The sequence below is a fragment of the Pristiophorus japonicus genome, chromosome 8 (genome assembly GCF_044704955.1).
Source record: "Pristiophorus japonicus isolate sPriJap1 chromosome 8, sPriJap1.hap1, whole genome shotgun sequence".
Classification (NCBI taxonomy): domain Eukaryota; kingdom Metazoa; phylum Chordata; class Chondrichthyes; family Pristiophoridae; genus Pristiophorus; species Pristiophorus japonicus.
In genome coordinates, this window is record NC_091984.1 from 174,561,960 (window position 1) to 174,581,788 (window position 19,829).

General features: G+C 47.8%; 23 non-coding genes across 23 annotated transcripts; 11 read left to right on the forward strand and 12 right to left on the reverse strand.

Annotated features, from left to right (window-relative positions):
* Positions 1–64: 64 nt before the first annotated feature.
* On the reverse strand, positions 65–146 carry trnal-aag (transfer RNA leucine (anticodon AAG)). The gene has a single exon. It is a non-coding gene; the product is annotated as a tRNA-Leu (tRNA).
* A 625-nt stretch (positions 147–771) lies between these two features.
* trnal-caa (transfer RNA leucine (anticodon CAA)) lies at positions 772–890 on the forward strand. The gene is made up of 2 exons: positions 772–809; positions 845–890. It is a non-coding gene; the product is annotated as a tRNA-Leu (tRNA).
* Positions 891–1,826: 936 nt separating this feature from the next.
* On the reverse strand, positions 1,827–1,908 carry trnal-aag (transfer RNA leucine (anticodon AAG)). The gene has a single exon. It is a non-coding gene; the product is annotated as a tRNA-Leu (tRNA).
* Positions 1,909–2,533: 625 nt separating this feature from the next.
* On the forward strand, positions 2,534–2,652 carry trnal-caa (transfer RNA leucine (anticodon CAA)). Its single transcript has 2 exons — positions 2,534–2,571; positions 2,607–2,652. It is a non-coding gene; the product is annotated as a tRNA-Leu (tRNA).
* Positions 2,653–3,588: 936 nt separating this feature from the next.
* Positions 3,589–3,670, reverse strand: trnal-aag (transfer RNA leucine (anticodon AAG)). Its single transcript has one exon. It is a non-coding gene; the product is annotated as a tRNA-Leu (tRNA).
* Positions 3,671–4,295: 625 nt separating this feature from the next.
* trnal-caa (transfer RNA leucine (anticodon CAA)) lies at positions 4,296–4,414 on the forward strand. Its single transcript has 2 exons — positions 4,296–4,333; positions 4,369–4,414. It is a non-coding gene; the product is annotated as a tRNA-Leu (tRNA).
* A 936-nt stretch (positions 4,415–5,350) lies between these two features.
* trnal-aag (transfer RNA leucine (anticodon AAG)) lies at positions 5,351–5,432 on the reverse strand. The gene has a single exon. It is a non-coding gene; the product is annotated as a tRNA-Leu (tRNA).
* Positions 5,433–6,057: 625 nt separating this feature from the next.
* trnal-caa (transfer RNA leucine (anticodon CAA)) lies at positions 6,058–6,176 on the forward strand. Its single transcript has 2 exons — positions 6,058–6,095; positions 6,131–6,176. It is a non-coding gene; the product is annotated as a tRNA-Leu (tRNA).
* A 936-nt stretch (positions 6,177–7,112) lies between these two features.
* Positions 7,113–7,194, reverse strand: trnal-aag (transfer RNA leucine (anticodon AAG)). Its single transcript has one exon. It is a non-coding gene; the product is annotated as a tRNA-Leu (tRNA).
* A 625-nt stretch (positions 7,195–7,819) lies between these two features.
* Positions 7,820–7,938, forward strand: trnal-caa (transfer RNA leucine (anticodon CAA)). The gene is made up of 2 exons: positions 7,820–7,857; positions 7,893–7,938. It is a non-coding gene; the product is annotated as a tRNA-Leu (tRNA).
* Positions 7,939–8,874: 936 nt separating this feature from the next.
* trnal-aag (transfer RNA leucine (anticodon AAG)) lies at positions 8,875–8,956 on the reverse strand. The gene has a single exon. It is a non-coding gene; the product is annotated as a tRNA-Leu (tRNA).
* A 625-nt stretch (positions 8,957–9,581) lies between these two features.
* trnal-caa (transfer RNA leucine (anticodon CAA)) lies at positions 9,582–9,700 on the forward strand. Its single transcript has 2 exons — positions 9,582–9,619; positions 9,655–9,700. It is a non-coding gene; the product is annotated as a tRNA-Leu (tRNA).
* Positions 9,701–10,636: 936 nt separating this feature from the next.
* Positions 10,637–10,718, reverse strand: trnal-aag (transfer RNA leucine (anticodon AAG)). Its single transcript has one exon. It is a non-coding gene; the product is annotated as a tRNA-Leu (tRNA).
* Positions 10,719–11,343: 625 nt separating this feature from the next.
* On the forward strand, positions 11,344–11,462 carry trnal-caa (transfer RNA leucine (anticodon CAA)). The gene is made up of 2 exons: positions 11,344–11,381; positions 11,417–11,462. It is a non-coding gene; the product is annotated as a tRNA-Leu (tRNA).
* Positions 11,463–12,398: 936 nt separating this feature from the next.
* On the reverse strand, positions 12,399–12,480 carry trnal-aag (transfer RNA leucine (anticodon AAG)). The gene has a single exon. It is a non-coding gene; the product is annotated as a tRNA-Leu (tRNA).
* Positions 12,481–13,105: 625 nt separating this feature from the next.
* On the forward strand, positions 13,106–13,224 carry trnal-caa (transfer RNA leucine (anticodon CAA)). Its single transcript has 2 exons — positions 13,106–13,143; positions 13,179–13,224. It is a non-coding gene; the product is annotated as a tRNA-Leu (tRNA).
* Positions 13,225–14,160: 936 nt separating this feature from the next.
* On the reverse strand, positions 14,161–14,242 carry trnal-aag (transfer RNA leucine (anticodon AAG)). Its single transcript has one exon. It is a non-coding gene; the product is annotated as a tRNA-Leu (tRNA).
* A 625-nt stretch (positions 14,243–14,867) lies between these two features.
* On the forward strand, positions 14,868–14,986 carry trnal-caa (transfer RNA leucine (anticodon CAA)). The gene is made up of 2 exons: positions 14,868–14,905; positions 14,941–14,986. It is a non-coding gene; the product is annotated as a tRNA-Leu (tRNA).
* A 936-nt stretch (positions 14,987–15,922) lies between these two features.
* trnal-aag (transfer RNA leucine (anticodon AAG)) lies at positions 15,923–16,004 on the reverse strand. The gene has a single exon. It is a non-coding gene; the product is annotated as a tRNA-Leu (tRNA).
* Positions 16,005–16,629: 625 nt separating this feature from the next.
* On the forward strand, positions 16,630–16,748 carry trnal-caa (transfer RNA leucine (anticodon CAA)). The gene is made up of 2 exons: positions 16,630–16,667; positions 16,703–16,748. It is a non-coding gene; the product is annotated as a tRNA-Leu (tRNA).
* A 936-nt stretch (positions 16,749–17,684) lies between these two features.
* On the reverse strand, positions 17,685–17,766 carry trnal-aag (transfer RNA leucine (anticodon AAG)). The gene has a single exon. It is a non-coding gene; the product is annotated as a tRNA-Leu (tRNA).
* Positions 17,767–18,391: 625 nt separating this feature from the next.
* Positions 18,392–18,510, forward strand: trnal-caa (transfer RNA leucine (anticodon CAA)). Its single transcript has 2 exons — positions 18,392–18,429; positions 18,465–18,510. It is a non-coding gene; the product is annotated as a tRNA-Leu (tRNA).
* Positions 18,511–19,446: 936 nt separating this feature from the next.
* On the reverse strand, positions 19,447–19,528 carry trnal-aag (transfer RNA leucine (anticodon AAG)). The gene has a single exon. It is a non-coding gene; the product is annotated as a tRNA-Leu (tRNA).
* Between the last annotated feature and the right edge of the window lie 301 nt (positions 19,529–19,829).

Genomic DNA, 19,829 nt, shown 5'->3' on the forward strand with positions numbered 1-19,829 from the left:
CAGCGGGAGCCGACTGCTTCATGGCTCGCGGTGAAGGGGCGCAAATATTACACGCCACAAATTCTGGCAGCGGTGGGATTCGAACCCACGCCTCCGAAGAGACTGGAGCCTTAATCCAGCGCCTTAGACCGCTCGGCCACGCTACCACTGGCAGCAGTTTCCGTTCTGGAACTAGTGACCGGTGAGTGAAATGTGACTTTGCTTTGGGCAAGATAATAATCAAGGCCATTGAAGTGGCAGACGGTAAACTCTCGAGAAATGATTTTGCAGCATACAGGTCCACAGGGCAACACCAGTAATTAGGTGCACGTTGGAACGAAGCAGTTACAACCTTCATTCAATATTTATTCCGACATCAACATCACTGACAAAACCAGATTATCTGGTCATGATCACATTGCCGTTTGTGGGATCTTGCTGTGTGCAAACTGGCTGCGGCGTTCCCCACATTGCAACAGTGCCTTCACTTTTACAATACTTCATTGGCTGTGAAGCGCCTTGGGACGTCGTTCGGTCATGAAAGGCGCTTTCGAAATACAATACAGAAAATGTTACCCGATAGCTGACAAAATGCGAGCTGTTGCGAGAAATACCTGTGTTTGAATGTTGGTTGCATTGCAGGGATGATGAACTTAATGACTGGCGCTGCCTGTTAAGTCCTGTCGTAAGAATGTGTGCGTTGTGTGTTTGCACAGGAGGAAGAATTGTGATGCTGCTCAGTAAGTGTGCAGAATTTGCAGCACATTTTTCTGCAGCTGCTGCAAGACCATTGTCAGGATGGCCGAGTGGTCTAAGGCGCCAGACTCAAGGACTGTTAATCCTTACCTTACCAAAGGTTGGTGTATTCTGGTCCCTTTCTAGGGGCGTGGGTTCGAATCCCACTTCTGACATTAACTTTTTATCCAGACAAATGCCAGCCAGCGTCAAAAAGCCTGCTCAACTGGCTTTAAATTTGCAAGTGGTCACCTCAATCTCCTCAACGCTATTGGCGTTTGCCAATAAACGAAAGGCACCGCACCGCCCACAGACCAACTTGTTTTGCTCTCTAAACTTATCACATTCTAACCCTGTTCTCGGGGATAGGGTTTAAAATCAGACTTCTCCTTTCAACCCATTCCCACACTAAAAAGCAGCAGACTCAAAGCATGACATTTTTATCCTCCCGCGTTGCTGAATTCCACGTTGCTTTCTCGTACTGTGGCTTTCAATCCCACTGCAGACAGTGGTGTTTCTCAGAAAAAGGGCACCACTGTCAAAGAATGAGATTTCTTCCACACAAAGGCTGCTCAAATCTGCTCCGTTCCTCAGGCAGGGAATTACTTGCAATGTTACTTCCGACATTAACACATTTTGCCAGTATAAAAGGCACCAGAGCCAAACAAGTCAGGTATTAGCATGTAAAAGTTGCCAGAGTCGATGCCTTGGTGGACCGAGGCCTTTCAATGCTCAGACTGATGCTTACGGCCAAGGGCACAATAGTGTCAGGAAGGCCGAGTGGAGTGAGGCGCCAGACTCAAAGACTGTTAATCCTTAACTGACCAAAGGTCGGCGAATTCCGGTCCCTTTCTAGGGGCGTGGGTTGCAATCCCACCTCTGACGTGACATTTTTCCCCACACAAATGCAGCCAGCGTCAAAAGGCCTGTTGAACTGGCCTTCAATTTACAAGTGGCAACATCAAACTCTTCAACGGTTTGCCAACAAACTGAAGGCACCGTTCTCAGCTCAACCTCTTTTCCACACCAAAATAGTCATATCACAACACAGCGGGAGCCGACTGCTTCATGGCTCGCGGTGAAGGGGCGCAAATATTACACGCCACAAATTCTGGCAGCGGTGGGATTCGAACCCACGCCTCCGAAGAGACTGGAGCCTTAATCCAGCGCCTTAGACCGCTCGGCCACGCTACCACTGGCAGCAGTTTCCGTTCTGGAACTAGTGACCGGTGAGTGAAATGTGACTTTGCTTTGGGCAAGATAATAATCAAGGCCATTGAAGTGGCAGACGGTAAACTCTCGAGAAATGATTTTGCAGCATACAGGTCCACAGGGCAACACCAGTAATTAGGTGCACGTTGGAACGAAGCAGTTACAACCTTCATTCAATATTTATTCCGACATCAACATCACTGACAAAACCAGATTATCTGGTCATGATCACATTGCCGTTTGTGGGATCTTGCTGTGTGCAAACTGGCTGCGGCGTTCCCCACATTGCAACAGTGCCTTCACTTTTACAATACTTCATTGGCTGTGAAGCGCCTTGGGACGTCGTTCGGTCATGAAAGGCGCTTTCGAAATACAATACAGAAAATGTTACCCGATAGCTGACAAAATGCGAGCTGTTGCGAGAAATACCTGTGTTTGAATGTTGGTTGCATTGCAGGGATGATGAACTTAATGACTGGCGCTGCCTGTTAAGTCCTGTCGTAAGAATGTGTGCGTTGTGTGTTTGCACAGGAGGAAGAATTGTGATGCTGCTCAGTAAGTGTGCAGAATTTGCAGCACATTTTTCTGCAGCTGCTGCAAGACCATTGTCAGGATGGCCGAGTGGTCTAAGGCGCCAGACTCAAGGACTGTTAATCCTTACCTTACCAAAGGTTGGTGTATTCTGGTCCCTTTCTAGGGGCGTGGGTTCGAATCCCACTTCTGACATTAACTTTTTATCCAGACAAATGCCAGCCAGCGTCAAAAAGCCTGCTCAACTGGCTTTAAATTTGCAAGTGGTCACCTCAAGCTCCTCAACGCTATTGGCGTTTGCCAATAAACGAAAGGCACCGCACCGCCCACAGACCAACTTGTTTTGCTCTCTAAACTTATCACATTCTAACCCTGTTCTCGGGGATAGGGTTTAAAATCAGACTTCTCCTTTCAACCCATTCCCACACTAAAAAGCAGCAGACTCAAAGCATGACATTTTTATCCTCCCGCGTTGCTGAATTCCACGTTGCTTTCTCGTACTGTGGCTTTCAATCCCACTGCAGACAGTGGTGTTTCTCAGAAAAAGGGCACCACTGTCAAAGAATGAGATTTCTTCCACACAAAGGCTGCTCAAATCTGCTCCGTTCCTCAGGCAGGGAATTACTTGCAATGTTACTTCCGACATTAACACATTTTGCCAGTATAAAAGGCACCAGAGCCAAACAAGTCAGGTATTAGCATGTAAAAGTTGCCAGAGTCGATGCCTTGGTGGACCGAGGCCTTTCAATGCTCAGACTGATGCTTACGGCCAAGGGCACAATAGTGTCAGGAAGGCCGAGTGGAGTGAGGCGCCAGACTCAAAGACTGTTAATCCTTAACTGACCAAAGGTCGGCGAATTCCGGTCCCTTTCTAGGGGCGTGGGTTGCAATCCCACCTCTGACGTGACATTTTTCCCCACACAAATGCAGCCAGCGTCAAAAGGCCTGTTGAACTGGCCTTCAATTTACAAGTGGCAACATCAAACTCTTCAACGGTTTGCCAACAAACTGAAGGCACCGTTCTCAGCTCAACCTCTTTTCCACACCAAAATAGTCATATCACAACACAGCGGGAGCCGACTGCTTCATGGCTCGCGGTGAAGGGGCGCAAATATTACACGCCACAAATTCTGGCAGCGGTGGGATTCGAACCCACGCCTCCGAAGAGACTGGAGCCTTAATCCAGCGCCTTAGACCGCTCGGCCACGCTACCACTGGCAGCAGTTTCCGTTCTGGAACTAGTGACCGGTGAGTGAAATGTGACTTTGCTTTGGGCAAGATAATAATCAAGGCCATTGAAGTGGCAGACGGTAAACTCTCGAGAAATGATTTTGCAGCATACAGGTCCACAGGGCAACACCAGTAATTAGGTGCACGTTGGAACGAAGCAGTTACAACCTTCATTCAATATTTATTCCGACATCAACATCACTGACAAAACCAGATTATCTGGTCATGATCACATTGCCGTTTGTGGGATCTTGCTGTGTGCAAACTGGCTGCGGCGTTCCCCACATTGCAACAGTGCCTTCACTTTTACAATACTTCATTGGCTGTGAAGCGCCTTGGGACGTCGTTCGGTCATGAAAGGCGCTTTCGAAATACAATACAGAAAATGTTACCCGATAGCTGACAAAATGCGAGCTGTTGCGAGAAATACCTGTGTTTGAATGTTGGTTGCATTGCAGGGATGATGAACTTAATGACTGGCGCTGCCTGTTAAGTCCTGTCGTAAGAATGTGTGCGTTGTGTGTTTGCACAGGAGGAAGAATTGTGATGCTGCTCAGTAAGTGTGCAGAATTTGCAGCACATTTTTCTGCAGCTGCTGCAAGACCATTGTCAGGATGGCCGAGTGGTCTAAGGCGCCAGACTCAAGGACTGTTAATCCTTACCTTACCAAAGGTTGGTGTATTCTGGTCCCTTTCTAGGGGCGTGGGTTCGAATCCCACTTCTGACATTAACTTTTTATCCAGACAAATGCCAGCCAGCGTCAAAAAGCCTGCTCAACTGGCTTTAAATTTGCAAGTGGTCACCTCAATCTCCTCAACGCTATTGGCGTTTGCCAATAAACGAAAGGCACCGCACCGCCCACAGACCAACTTGTTTTGCTCTCTAAACTTATCACATTCTAACCCTGTTCTCGGGGATAGGGTTTAAAATCAGACTTCTCCTTTCAACCCATTCCCACACTAAAAAGCAGCAGACTCAAAGCATGACATTTTTATCCTCCCGCGTTGCTGAATTCCACGTTGCTTTCTCGTACTGTGGCTTTCAATCCCACTGCAGACAGTGGTGTTTCTCAGAAAAAGGGCACCACTGTCAAAGAATGAGATTTCTTCCACACAAAGGCTGCTCAAATCTGCTCCATTCCTCAGGCAGGGAATTACTTGCAATGTTACTTCCGACATTAACACATTTTGCCAGTATAAAAGGCACCAGAGCCAAACAAGTCAGGTATTAGCATGTAAAAGTTGCCAGAGTCGATGCCTTGGTGGACCGAGGCCTTTCAATGCTCAGACTGATGCTTACGGCCAAGGGCACAATAGTGTCAGGAAGGCCGAGTGGAGTGAGGCGCCAGACTCAAAGACTGTTAATCCTTAACTGACCAAAGGTCGGCGAATTCCGGTCCCTTTCTAGGGGCGTGGGTTGCAATCCCACCTCTGACGTGACATTTTTCCCCACACAAATGCAGCCAGCGTCAAAAGGCCTGTTGAACTGGCCTTCAATTTACAAGTGGCAACATCAAACTCTTCAACGGTTTGCCAAAAAACTGAAGGCACCGTTCTCAGCTCAACCTCTTTTCCACACCAAAATAGTCATATCACAACACAGCGGGAGCCGACTGCTTCATGGCTCGCGGTGAAGGGGCGCAAATATTACACGCCACAAATTCTGGCAGCGGTGGGATTCGAACCCACGCCTCCGAAGAGACTGGAGCCTTAATCCAGCGCCTTAGACCGCTCGGCCACGCTACCACTGGCAGCAGTTTCCGTTCTGGAACTAGTGACCGGTGAGTGAAATGTGACTTTGCTTTGGGCAAGATAATAATCAAGGCCATTGAAGTGGCAGACGGTAAACTCTCGAGAAATGATTTTGCAGCATACAGGTCCACAGGGCAACACCAGTAATTAGGTGCACGTTGGAACGAAGCAGTTACAACCTTCATTCAATATTTATTCCGACATCAACATCACTGACAAAACCAGATTATCTGGTCATGATCACATTGCCGTTTGTGGGATCTTGCTGTGTGCAAACTGGCTGCGGCGTTCCCCACATTGCAACAGTGCCTTCACTTTTACAATACTTCATTGGCTGTGAAGCGCCTTGGGACGTCGTTCGGTCATGAAAGGCGCTTTCGAAATACAATACAGAAAATGTTACCCGATAGCTGACAAAATGCGAGCTGTTGCGAGAAATACCTGTGTTTGAATGTTGGTTGCATTGCAGGGATGATGAACTTAATGACTGGCGCTGCCTGTTAAGTCCTGTCGTAAGAATGTGTGCGTTGTGTGTTTGCACAGGAGGAAGAATTGTGATGCTGCTCAGTAAGTGTGCAGAATTTGCAGCACATTTTTCTGCAGCTGCTGCAAGACCATTGTCAGGATGGCCGAGTGGTCTAAGGCGCCAGACTCAAGGACTGTTAATCCTTACCTTACCAAAGGTTGGTGTATTCTGGTCCCTTTCTAGGGGCGTGGGTTCGAATCCCACTTCTGACATTAACTTTTTATCCAGACAAATGCCAGCCAGCGTCAAAAAGCCTGCTCAACTGGCTTTAAATTTGCAAGTGGTCACCTCAATCTCCTCAACGCTATTGGCGTTTGCCAATAAACGAAAGGCACCGCACCGCCCACAGACCAACTTGTTTTGCTCTCTAAACTTATCACATTCTAACCCTGTTCTCGGGGATAGGGTTTAAAATCAGACTTCTCCTTTCAACCCATTCCCACACTAAAAAGCAGCAGACTCAAAGCATGACATTTTTATCCTCCCGCGTTGCTGAATTCCACGTTGCTTTCTCGTACTGTGGCTTTCAATCCCACTGCAGACAGTGGTGTTTCTCAGAAAAAGGGCACCACTGTCAAAGAATGAGATTTCTTCCACACAAAGGCTGCTCAAATCTGCTCCATTCCTCAGGCAGGGAATTACTTGCAATGTTACTTCCGACATTAACACATTTTGCCAGTATAAAAGGCACCAGAGCCAAACAAGTCAGGTATTAGCATGTAAAAGTTGCCAGAGTCGATGCCTTGGTGGACCGAGGCCTTTCAATGCTCAGACTGATGCTTACGGCCAAGGGCACAATAGTGTCAGGAAGGCCGAGTGGAGTGAGGCGCCAGACTCAAAGACTGTTAATCCTTAACTGACCAAAGGTCGGCGAATTCCGGTCCCTTTCTAGGGGCGTGGGTTGCAATCCCACCTCTGACGTGACATTTTTCCCCACACAAATGCAGCCAGCGTCAAAAGGCCTGTTGAACTGGCCTTCAATTTACAAGTGGCAACATCAAACTCTTCAACGGTTTGCCAAAAAACTGAAGGCACCGTTCTCAGCTCAACCTCTTTTCCACACCAAAATAGTCATATCACAACACAGCGGGAGCCGACTGCTTCATGGCTCGCGGTGAAGGGGCGCAAATATTACACGCCACAAATTCTGGCAGCGGTGGGATTCGAACCCACGCCTCCGAAGAGACTGGAGCCTTAATCCAGCGCCTTAGACCGCTCGGCCACGCTACCACTGGCAGCAGTTTCCGTTCTGGAACTAGTGACCGGTGAGTGAAATGTGACTTTGCTTTGGGCAAGATAATAATCAAGGCCATTGAAGTGGCAGACGGTAAACTCTCGAGAAATGATTTTGCAGCATACAGGTCCACAGGGCAACACCAGTAATTAGGTGCACGTTGGAACGAAGCAGTTACAACCTTCATTCAATATTTATTCCGACATCAACATCACTGACAAAACCAGATTATCTGGTCATGATCACATTGCCGTTTGTGGGATCTTGCTGTGTGCAAACTGGCTGCGGCGTTCCCCACATTGCAACAGTGCCTTCACTTTTACAATACTTCATTGGCTGTGAAGCGCCTTGGGACGTCGTTCGGTCATGAAAGGCGCTTTCGAAATACAATACAGAAAATGTTACCCGATAGCTGACAAAATGCGAGCTGTTGCGAGAAATACCTGTGTTTGAATGTTGGTTGCATTGCAGGGATGATGAACTTAATGACTGGCGCTGCCTGTTAAGTCCTGTCGTAAGAATGTGTGCGTTGTGTGTTTGCACAGGAGGAAGAATTGTGATGCTGCTCAGTAAGTGTGCAGAATTTGCAGCACATTTTTCTGCAGCTGCTGCAAGACCATTGTCAGGATGGCCGAGTGGTCTAAGGCGCCAGACTCAAGGACTGTTAATCCTTACCTTACCAAAGGTTGGTGTATTCTGGTCCCTTTCTAGGGGCGTGGGTTCGAATCCCACTTCTGACATTAACTTTTTATCCAGACAAATGCCAGCCAGCGTCAAAAAGCCTGCTCAACTGGCTTTAAATTTGCAAGTGGTCACCTCAATCTCCTCAACGCTATTGGCGTTTGCCAATAAACGAAAGGCACCGCACCGCCCACAGACCAACTTGTTTTGCTCTCTAAACTTATCACATTCTAACCCTGTTCTCGGGGATAGGGTTTAAAATCAGACTTCTCCTTTCAACCCATTCCCACACTAAAAAGCAGCAGACTCAAAGCATGACATTTTTATCCTCCCGCGTTGCTGAATTCCACGTTGCTTTCTCGTACTGTGGCTTTCAATCCCACTGCAGACAGTGGTGTTTCTCAGAAAAAGGGCACCACTGTCAAAGAATGAGATTTCTTCCACACAAAGGCTGCTCAAATCTGCTCCATTCCTCAGGCAGGGAATTACTTGCAATGTTACTTCCGACATTAACACATTTTGCCAGTATAAAAGGCACCAGAGCCAAACAAGTCAGGTATTAGCATGTAAAAGTTGCCAGAGTCGATGCCTTGGTGGACCGAGGCCTTTCAATGCTCAGACTGATGCTTACGGCCAAGGGCACAATAGTGTCAGGAAGGCCGAGTGGAGTGAGGCGCCAGACTCAAAGACTGTTAATCCTTAACTGACCAAAGGTCGGCGAATTCCGGTCCCTTTCTAGGGGCGTGGGTTGCAATCCCACCTCTGACGTGACATTTTTCCCCACACAAATGCAGCCAGCGTCAAAAGGCCTGTTGAACTGGCCTTCAATTTACAAGTGGCAACATCAAACTCTTCAACGGTTTGCCAAAAAACTGAAGGCACCGTTCTCAGCTCAACCTCTTTTCCACACCAAAATAGTCATATCACAACACAGCGGGAGCCGACTGCTTCATGGCTCGCGGTGAAGGAGCGCAAATATTACACGCCACAAATTCTGGCAGCGGTGGGATTCGAACCCACGCCTCCGAAGAGACTGGAGCCTTAATCCAGCGCCTTAGACCGCTCGGCCACGCTACCACTGGCAGCAGTTTCCGTTCTGGAACTAGTGACCGGTGAGTGAAATGTGACTTTGCTTTGGGCAAGATAATAATCAAGGCCATTGAAGTGGCAGACGGTAAACTCTCGAGAAATGATTTTGCAGCATACAGGTCCACAGGGCAACACCAGTAATTAGGTGCACGTTGGAACGAAGCAGTTACAACCTTCATTCAATATTTATTCCGACATCAACATCACTGACAAAACCAGATTATCTGGTCATGATCACATTGCCGTTTGTGGGATCTTGCTGTGTGCAAACTGGCTGCGGCGTTCCCCACATTGCAACAGTGCCTTCACTTTTACAATACTTCATTGGCTGTGAAGCGCCTTGGGACGTCGTTCGGTCATGAAAGGCGCTTTCGAAATACAATACAGAAAATGTTACCCGATAGCTGACAAAATGCGAGCTGTTGCGAGAAATACCTGTGTTTGAATGTTGGTTGCATTGCAGGGATGATGAACTTAATGACTGGCGCTGCCTGTTAAGTCCTGTCGTAAGAATGTGTGCGTTGTGTGTTTGCACAGGAGGAAGAATTGTGATGCTGCTCAGTAAGTGTGCAGAATTTGCAGCACATTTTTCTGCAGCTGCTGCAAGACCATTGTCAGGATGGCCGAGTGGTCTAAGGCGCCAGACTCAAGGACTGTTAATCCTTACCTTACCAAAGGTTGGTGTATTCTGGTCCCTTTCTAGGGGCGTGGGTTCGAATCCCACTTCTGACATTAACTTTTTATCCAGACAAATGCCAGCCAGCGTCAAAAAGCCTGCTCAACTGGCTTTAAATTTGCAAGTGGTCACCTCAATCTCCTCAACGCTATTGGCGTTTGCCAATAAACGAAAGGCACCGCACCGCCCACAGACCAACTTGTTTTGCTCTCTAAACTTATCACATTCTAACCCTGTTCTCGGGGATAGGGTTTAAAATCAGACTTCTCCTTTCAACCCATTCCCACACTAAAAAGCAGCAGACTCAAAGCATGACATTTTTATCCTCCCGCGTTGCTGAATTCCACGTTGCTTTCTCGTACTGTGGCTTTCAATCCCACTGCAGACAGTGGTGTTTCTCAGAAAAAGGGCACCACTGTCAAAGAATGAGATTTCTTCCACACAAAGGCTGCTCAAATCTGCTCCGTTCCTCAGGCAGGGAATTACTTGCAATGTTACTTCCGACATTAACACATTTTGCCAGTATAAAAGGCACCAGAGCCAAACAAGTCAGGTATTAGCATGTAAAAGTTGCCAGAGTCGATGCCTTGGTGGACCGAGGCCTTTCAATGCTCAGACTGATGCTTACGGCCAAGGGCACAATAGTGTCAGGAAGGCCGAGTGGAGTGAGGCGCCAGACTCAAAGACTGTTAATCCTTAACTGACCAAAGGTCGGCGAATTCCGGTCCCTTTCTAGGGGCGTGGGTTGCAATCCCACCTCTGACGTGACATTTTTCCCCACACAAATGCAGCCAGCGTCAAAAGGCCTGTTGAACTGGCCTTCAATTTACAAGTGGCAACATCAAACTCTTCAACGGTTTGCCAACAAACTGAAGGCACCGTTCTCAGCTCAACCTCTTTTCCACACCAAAATAGTCATATCACAACACAGCGGGAGCCGACTGCTTCATGGCTCGCGGTGAAGAGGCGCAAATATTACACGCCACAAATTCTGGCAGCGGTGGGATTCGAACCCACGCCTCCGAAGAGACTGGAGCCTTAATCCAGCGCCTTAGACCGCTCGGCCACGCTACCACTGGCAGCAGTTTCCGTTCTGGAACTAGTGACCGGTGAGTGAAATGTGACTTTGCTTTGGGCAAGATAATAATCAAGGCCATTGAAGTGGCAGACGGTAAACTCTCGAGAAATGATTTTGCAGCATACAGGTCCACAGGGCAACACCAGTAATTAGGTGCACGTTGGAACGAAGCAGTTACAACCTTCATTCAATATTTATTCCGACATCAACATCACTGACAAAACCAGATTATCTGGTCATGATCACATTGCCGTTTGTGGGATCTTGCTGTGTGCAAACTGGCTGCGGCGTTCCCCACATTGCAACAGTGCCTTCACTTTTACAATACTTCATTGGCTGTGAAGCGCCTTGGGACGTCGTTCGGTCATGAAAGGCGCTTTCGAAATACAATACAGAAAATGTTACCCGATAGCTGACAAAATGCGAGCTGTTGCGAGAAATACCTGTGTTTGAATGTTGGTTGCATTGCAGGGATGATGAACTTAATGACTGGCGCTGCCTGTTAAGTCCTGTCGTAAGAATGTGTGCGTTGTGTGTTTGCACAGGAGGAAGAATTGTGATGCTGCTCAGTAAGTGTGCAGAATTTGCAGCACATTTTTCTGCAGCTGCTGCAAGACCATTGTCAGGATGGCCGAGTGGTCTAAGGCGCCAGACTCAAGGACTGTTAATCCTTACCTTACCAAAGGTTGGTGTATTCTGGTCCCTTTCTAGGGGCGTGGGTTCGAATCCCACTTCTGACATTAACTTTTTATCCAGACAAATGCCAGCCAGCGTCAAAAAGCCTGCTCAACTGGCTTTAAATTTGCAAGTGGTCACCTCAATCTCCTCAACGCTATTGGCGTTTGCCAATAAACGAAAGGCACCGCACCGCCCACAGACCAACTTGTTTTGCTCTCTAAACTTATCACATTCTAACCCTGTTCTCGGGGATAGGGTTTAAAATCAGACTTCTCCTTTCAACCCATTCCCACACTAAAAAGCAGCAGACTCAAAGCATGACATTTTTATCCTCCCGCGTTGCTGAATTCCACATTGCTTTCTCGTACTGTGGCTTTCAATCCCACTGCAGACAGTGGTGTTTCTCAGAAAAAGGGCACCACTGTCAAAGAATGAGATTTCTTCCACACAAAGGCTGCTCAAATCTGCTCCGTTACTCAGGCAGGGAATTACTTGCAATGTTACTTCCGACATTAACACATTTTGCCAGTATAAAAGGCACCAGAGCCAAACAAGTCAGGTATTAGCATGTAAAAGTTGCCAGAGTCGATGCCTTGGTGGACCGAGGCCTTTCAATGCTCAGACTGATGCTTACGGCCAAGGGCACAATAGTGTCAGGAAGGCCGAGTGGAGTGAGGCGCCAGACTCAAAGACTGTTAATCCTTAACTGACCAAAGGTCGGCGAATTCCGGTCCCTTTCTAGGGGCGTGGGTTGCAATCCCACCTCTGACGTGACATTTTTCCCCACACAAATGCAGCCAGCGTCAAAAGGCCTGTTGAACTGGCCTTCAATTTACAAGTGGCAACATCAAACTCTTCAACGGTTTGCCAAAAAACTGAAGGCACCGTTCTCAGCTCAACCTCTTTTCCACACCAAAATAGTCATATCACAACACAGCGGGAGCCGACTGCTTCATGGCTCGCGGTGAAGGGGCGCAAATATTACACGCCACAAATTCTGGCAGCGGTGGGATTCGAACCCACGCCTCCGAAGAGACTGGAGCCTTAATCCAGCGCCTTAGACCGCTCGGCCACGCTACCACTGGCAGCAGTTTCCGTTCTGGAACTAGTGACCGGTGAGTGAAATGTGACTTTGCTTTGGGCAAGATAATAATCAAGGCCATTGAAGTGGCAGACGGTAAACTCTCGAGAAATGATTTTGCAGCATACAGGTCCACAGGGCAACACCAGTAATTAGGTGCACGTTGGAACGAAGCAGTTACAACCTTCATTCAATATTTATTCCGACATCAACATCACTGACAAAACCAGATTATCTGGTCATGATCACATTGCCGTTTGTGGGATCTTGCTGTGTGCAAACTGGCTGCGGCGTTCCCCACATTGCAACAGTGCCTTCACTTTTACAATACTTCATTGGCTGTGAAGCGCCTTGGGACGTCGTTCGGTCATGAAAGGCGCTTTCGAAATACAATACAGAAAATGTTACCCGATAGCTGACAAAATGCGAGCTGTTGCGAGAAATACCTGTGTTTGAATGTTGGTTGCATTGCAGGGATGATGAACTTAATGACTGGCGCTGCCTGTTAAGTCCTGTCGTAAGAATGTGTGCGTTGTGTGTTTGCACAGGAGGAAGAATTGTGATGCTGCTCAGTAAGTGTGCAGAATTTGCAGCACATTTTTCTGCAGCTGCTGCAAGACCATTGTCAGGATGGCCGAGTGGTCTAAGGCGCCAGACTCAAGGACTGTTAATCCTTACCTTACCAAAGGTTGGTGTATTCTGGTCCCTTTCTAGGGGCGTGGGTTCGAATCCCACTTCTGACATTAACTTTTTATCCAGACAAATGCCAGCCAGCGTCAAAAAGCCTGCTCAACTGGCTTTAAATTTGCAAGTGGTCACCTCAATCTCCTCAACGCTATTGGCGTTTGCCAATAAACGAAAGGCACCGCACCGCCCACAGACCAACTTGTTTTGCTCTCTAAACTTATCACATTCTAACCCTGTTCTCGGGGATAGGGTTTAAAATCAGACTTCTCCTTTCAACCCATTCCCACACTAAAAAGCAGCAGACTCAAAGCATGACATTTTTATCCTCCCGCGTTGCTGAATTCCACGTTGCTTTCTCGTACTGTGGCTTTCAATCCCACTGCAGACAGTGGTGTTTCTCAGAAAAAGGGCACCACTGTCAAAGAATGAGATTTCTTCCACACAAAGGCTGCTCAAATCTGCTCCATTCCTCAGGCAGGGAATTACTTGCAATGTTACTTCCGACATTAACACATTTTGCCAGTATAAAAGGCACCAGAGCCAAACAAGTCAGGTATTAGCATGTAAAAGTTGCCAGAGTCGATGCCTTGGTGGACCGAGGCCTTTCAATGCTCAGACTGATGCTTACGGCCAAGGGCACAATAGTGTCAGGAAGGCCGAGTGGAGTGAGGCGCCAGACTCAAAGACTGTTAATCCTTAACTGACCAAAGGTCGGCGAATTCCGGTCCCTTTCTAGGGGCGTGGGTTGCAATCCCACCTCTGACGTGACATTTTTCCCCACACAAATGCAGCCAGCGTCAAAAGGCCTGTTGAACTGGCCTTCAATTTACAAGTGGCAACATCAAACTCTTCAACGGTTTGCCAAAAAACTGAAGGCACCGTTCTCAGCTCAACCTCTTTTCCACACCAAAATAGTCATATCACAACACAGCGGGAGCCGACTGCTTCATGGCTCGCGGTGAAGGGGCGCAAATATTACACGCCACAAATTCTGGCAGCGGTGGGATTCGAACCCACGCCTCCGAAGAGACTGGAGCCTTAATCCAGCGCCTTAGACCGCTCGGCCACGCTACCACTGGCAGCAGTTTCCGTTCTGGAACTAGTGACCGGTGAGTGAAATGTGACTTTGCTTTGGGCAAGATAATAATCAAGGCCATTGAAGTGGCAGACGGTAAACTCTCGAGAAATGATTTTGCAGCATACAGGTCCACAGGGCAACACCAGTAATTAGGTGCACGTTGGAACGAAGCAGTTACAACCTTCATTCAATATTTATTCCGACATCAACATCACTGACAAAACCAGATTATCTGGTCATGATCACATTGCCGTTTGTGGGATCTTGCTGTGTGCAAACTGGCTGCGGCGTTCCCCACATTGCAACAGTGCCTTCACTTTTACAATACTTCATTGGCTGTGAAGCGCCTTGGGACGTCGTTCGGTCATGAAAGGCGCTTTCGAAATACAATACAGAAAATGTTACCCGATAGCTGACAAAATGCGAGCTGTTGCGAGAAATACCTGTGTTTGAATGTTGGTTGCATTGCAGGGATGATGAACTTAATGACTGGCGCTGCCTGTTAAGTCCTGTCGTAAGAATGTGTGCGTTGTGTGTTTGCACAGGAGGAAGAATTGTGATGCTGCTCAGTAAGTGTGCAGAATTTGCAGCACATTTTTCTGCAGCTGCTGCAAGACCATTGTCAGGATGGCCGAGTGGTCTAAGGCGCCAGACTCAAGGACTGTTAATCCTTACCTTACCAAAGGTTGGTGTATTCTGGTCCCTTTCTAGGGGCGTGGGTTCGAATCCCACTTCTGACATTAACTTTTTATCCAGACAAATGCCAGCCAGCGTCAAAAAGCCTGCTCAACTGGCTTTAAATTTGCAAGTGGTCACCTCAATCTCCTCAACGCTATTGGCGTTTGCCAATAAACGAAAGGCACCGCACCGCCCACAGACCAACTTGTTTTGCTCTCTAAACTTATCACATTCTAACCCTGTTCTCGGGGATAGGGTTTAAAATCAGACTTCTCCTTTCAACCCATTCCCACACTAAAAAGCAGCAGACTCAAAGCATGACATTTTTATCCTCCCGCGTTGCTGAATTCCACGTTGCTTTCTCGTACTGTGGCTTTCAATCCCACTGCAGACAGTGGTGTTTCTCAGAAAAAGGGCACCACTGTCAAAGAATGAGATTTCTTCCACACAAAGGCTGCTCAAATCTGCTCCGTTCCTCAGGCAGGGAATTACTTGCAATGTTACTTCCGACATTAACACATTTTGCCAGTATAAAAGGCACCAGAGCCAAACAAGTCAGGTATTAGCATGTAAAAGTTGCCAGAGTCGATGCCTTGGTGGACCGAGGCCTTTCAATGCTCAGACTGATGCTTACGGCCAAGGGCACAATAGTGTCAGGAAGGCCGAGTGGAGTGAGGCGCCAGACTCAAAGACTGTTAATCCTTAACTGACCAAAGGTCGGCGAATTCCGGTCCCTTTCTAGGGGCGTGGGTTGCAATCCCACCTCTGACGTGACATTTTTCCCCACACAAATGCAGCCAGCGTCAAAAGGCCTGTTGAACTGGCCTTCAATTTACAAGTGGCAACATCAAACTCTTCAACGGTTTGCCAACAAACTGAAGGCACCGTTCTCAGCTCAACCTCTTTTCCACACCAAAATAGTCATATCACAACACAGCGGGAGCCGACTGCTTCATGGCTCGCGGTGAAGAGGCGCAAATATTACACGCCACAAATTCTGGCAGCGGTGGGATTCGAACCCACGCCTCCGAAGAGACTGGAGCCTTAATCCAGCGCCTTAGACCGCTCGGCCACGCTACCACTGGCAGCAGTTTCCGTTCTGGAACTAGTGACCGGTGAGTGAAATGTGACTTTGCTTTGGGCAAGATAATAATCAAGGCCATTGAAGTGGCAGACGGTAAACTCTCGAGAAATGATTTTGCAGCATACAGGTCCACAGGGCAACACCAGTAATTAGGTGCACGTTGGAACGAAGCAGTTACAACCTTCATTCAATATTTATTCCGACATCAACATCACTGACAAAACCAGATTATCTGGTCATGATCACATTGCCGTTTGTGGGATCTTGCTGTGTGCAAACTGGCTGCGGCGTTCCCCACATTGCAACAGTGCCTTCACTTTTACAATACTTCATTGGCTGTGAAGCGCCTTGGGACGTCGTTCGGTCATGAAAGGCGCTTTCGAAATACAATACAGAAAATGTTACCCGATAGCTGACAAAATGCGAGCTGTTGCGAGAAATACCTGTGTTTGAATGTTGGTTGCATTGCAGGGATGATGAACTTAATGACTGGCGCTGCCTGTTAAGTCCTGTCGTAAGAATGTGTGCGTTGTGTGTTTGCACAGGAGGAAGAATTGTGATGCTGCTCAGTAAGTGTGCAGAATTTGCAGCACATTTTTCTGCAGCTGCTGCAAGACCATTGTCAGGATGGCCGAGTGGTCTAAGGCGCCAGACTCAAGGACTGTTAATCCTTACCTTACCAAAGGTTGGTGTATTCTGGTCCCTTTCTAGGGGCGTGGGTTCGAATCCCACTTCTGACATTAACTTTTTATCCAGACAAATGCCAGCCAGCGTCAAAAAGCCTGCTCAACTGGCTTTAAATTTGCAAGTGGTCACCTCAATCTCCTCAACGCTATTGGCGTTTGCCAATAAACGAAAGGCACCGCACCGCCCACAGACCAACTTGTTTTGCTCTCTAAACTTATCACATTCTAACCCTGTTCTCGGGGATAGGGTTTAAAATCAGACTTCTCCTTTCAACCCATTCCCACACTAAAAAGCAGCAGACTCAAAGCATGACATTTTTATCCTCCCGCGTTGCTGAATTCCACATTGCTTTCTCGTACTGTGGCTTTCAATCCCACTGCAGACAGTGGTGTTTCTCAGAAAAAGGGCACCACTGTCAAAGAATGAGATTTCTTCCACACAAAGGCTGCTCAAATCTGCTCCGTTACTCAGGCAGGGAATTACTTGCAATGTTACTTCCGACATTAACACATTTTGCCAGTATAAAAGGCACCAGAGCCAAACAAGTCAGGTATTAGGATGTAAAAGTTGCCAGAGTCGATGCCTTGGTGGACCGAGGCCTTTCAATGCTCAGACTGATGCTTACGGCCAAGGGCACAATAATGTCAGGAAGGCCGAGTGGAGTGAGGCGCCAGACTCAAAGACTGTTAATCCTTAACTGACCAAAGGTCGGCGAATTCCGGTCCCTTTCTAGGGGCGTGGGTTGCAATCCCACCTCTGACGTGACATTTTTCCCCACACAAATGCAGCCAGCGTCAAAAGGCCTGTTGAACTGGCCTTCAATTTACAAGTGGCAACATCAAACTCTTCAACGGTTTGCCAACAAACTGAAGGCACCGTTCTCAGCTCAACCTCTTTTCCACACCAAAATAGTCATATCACAACACAGCGGGAGCCGACTGCTTCATGGCTCGCGGTGAAGGGGCGCAAATATTACACGCCACAAATTCTGGCAGCGGTGGGATTCGAACCCACGCCTCCGAAGAGACTGGAGCCTTAATCCAGCGCCTTAGACCGCTCGGCCACGCTACCACTGGCAGCAGTTTCCGTTCTGGAACTAGTGACCGGTGAGTGAAATGTGACTTTGCTTTGGGCAAGATAATAATCAAGGCCATTGAAGTGGCAGACGGTAAACTCTCGAGAAATGATTTTGCAGCATACAGGTCCACAGGGCAACACCAGTAATTAGGTGCACGTTGGAACGAAGCAGTTACAACCTTCATTCAATATTTATTCCGACATCAACATCACTGACAAAACCAGATTATCTGGTCATGATCACATTGCCGTTTGTGGGATCTTGCTGTGTGCAAACTGGCTGCGGCGTTCCCCACATTGCAACAGTGCCTTCACTTTTACAATACTTCATTGGCTGTGAAGCGCCTTGGGACGTCGTTCGGTCATGAAAGGCGCTTTCGAAATACAATACAGAAAATGTTACCCGATAGCTGACAAAATGCGAGCTGTTGCGAGAAATACCTGTGTTTGAATGTTGGTTGCATTGCAGGGATGATGAACTTAATGACTGGCGCTGCCTGTTAAGTCCTGTCGTAAGAATGTGTGCGTTGTGTGTTTGCACAGGAGGAAGAATTGTGATGCTGCTCAGTAAGTGTGCAGAATTTGCAGCACATTTTTCTGCAGCTGCTGCAAGACCATTGTCAGGATGGCCGAGTGGTCTAAGGCGCCAGACTCAAGGACTGTTAATCCTTACCTTACCAAAGGTTGGTGTATTCTGGTCCCTTTCTAGGGGCGTGGGTTCGAATCCCACTTCTGACATTAACTTTTTATCCAGACAAATGCCAGCCAGCGTCAAAAAGCCTGCTCAACTGGCTTTAAATTTGCAAGTGGTCACCTCAATCTCCTCAACGCTATTGGCGTTTGCCAATAAACGAAAGGCACCGCACCGCCCACAGACCAACTTGTTTTGCTCTCTAAACTTATCACATTCTAACCCTGTTCTCGGGGATAGGGTTTAAAATCAGACTTCTCCTTTCAACCCATTCCCACACTAAAAAGCAGCAGACTCAAAGCATGACATTTTTATCCTCCCGCGTTGCTGAATTCCACGTTGCTTTCTCGTACTGTGGCTTTCAATCCCACTGCAGACAGTGGTGTTTCTCAGAAAAAGGGCACCACTGTCAAAGAATGAGATTTCTTCCACACAAAGGCTGCTCAAATCTGCTCCGTTACTCAGGCAGGGAATTACTTGCAATGTTACTTCCGACATTAACACATTTTGCCAGTATAAAAGGCACCAGAGCCAAACAAGTCAGGTATTAGCATGTAAAAGTTGCCAGAGTCGATGCCTTGGTGGACCGAGGCCTTTCAATGCTCAGACTGATGCTTACGGCCAAGGGCACAATAATGTCAGGAAGGCCGAGTGGAGTGAGGCGCCAGACTCAAAGACTGTTAATCCTTAACTGACCAAAGGTCGGCGAATTCCGGTCCCTTTCTAGGGGCGTGGGTTGCAATCCCACCTCTGACGTGACATTTTTCCCCACACAAATGCAGCCAGCGTCAAAAGGCCTGTTGAACTGGCCTTCAATTTACAAGTGGCAACATCAAACTCTTCAACGGTTTGCCAACAAACTGAAGGCACCGTTCTCAGCTCAACCTCTTTTCCACACCAAAATAGTCATATCACAACACAGCGGGAGCCGACTGCTTCATGGCTCGCGGTGAAGGGGCGCAAATATTACACGCCACAAATTCTGGCAGCGGTGGGATTCGAACCCACGCCTCCGAAGAGACTGGAGCCTTAATCCAGCGCCTTAGACCGCTCGGCCACGCTACCACTGGCAGCAGTTTCCGTTCTGGAACTAGTGACCGGTGAGTGAAATGTGACTTTGCTTTGGGCAAGATAATAATCAAGGCCATTGAAGTGGCAGACGGTAAACTCTCGAGAAATGATTTTGCAGCATACAGGTCCACAGGGCAACACCAGTAATTAGGTGCACGTTGGAACGAAGCAGTTACAACCTTCATTCAATATTTATTCCGACATCAACATCACTGACAAAACCAGATTATCTGGTCATGATCACATTGCCGTTTGTGGGATCTTGCTGTGTGCAAACTGGCTGCGGCGTTCCCCA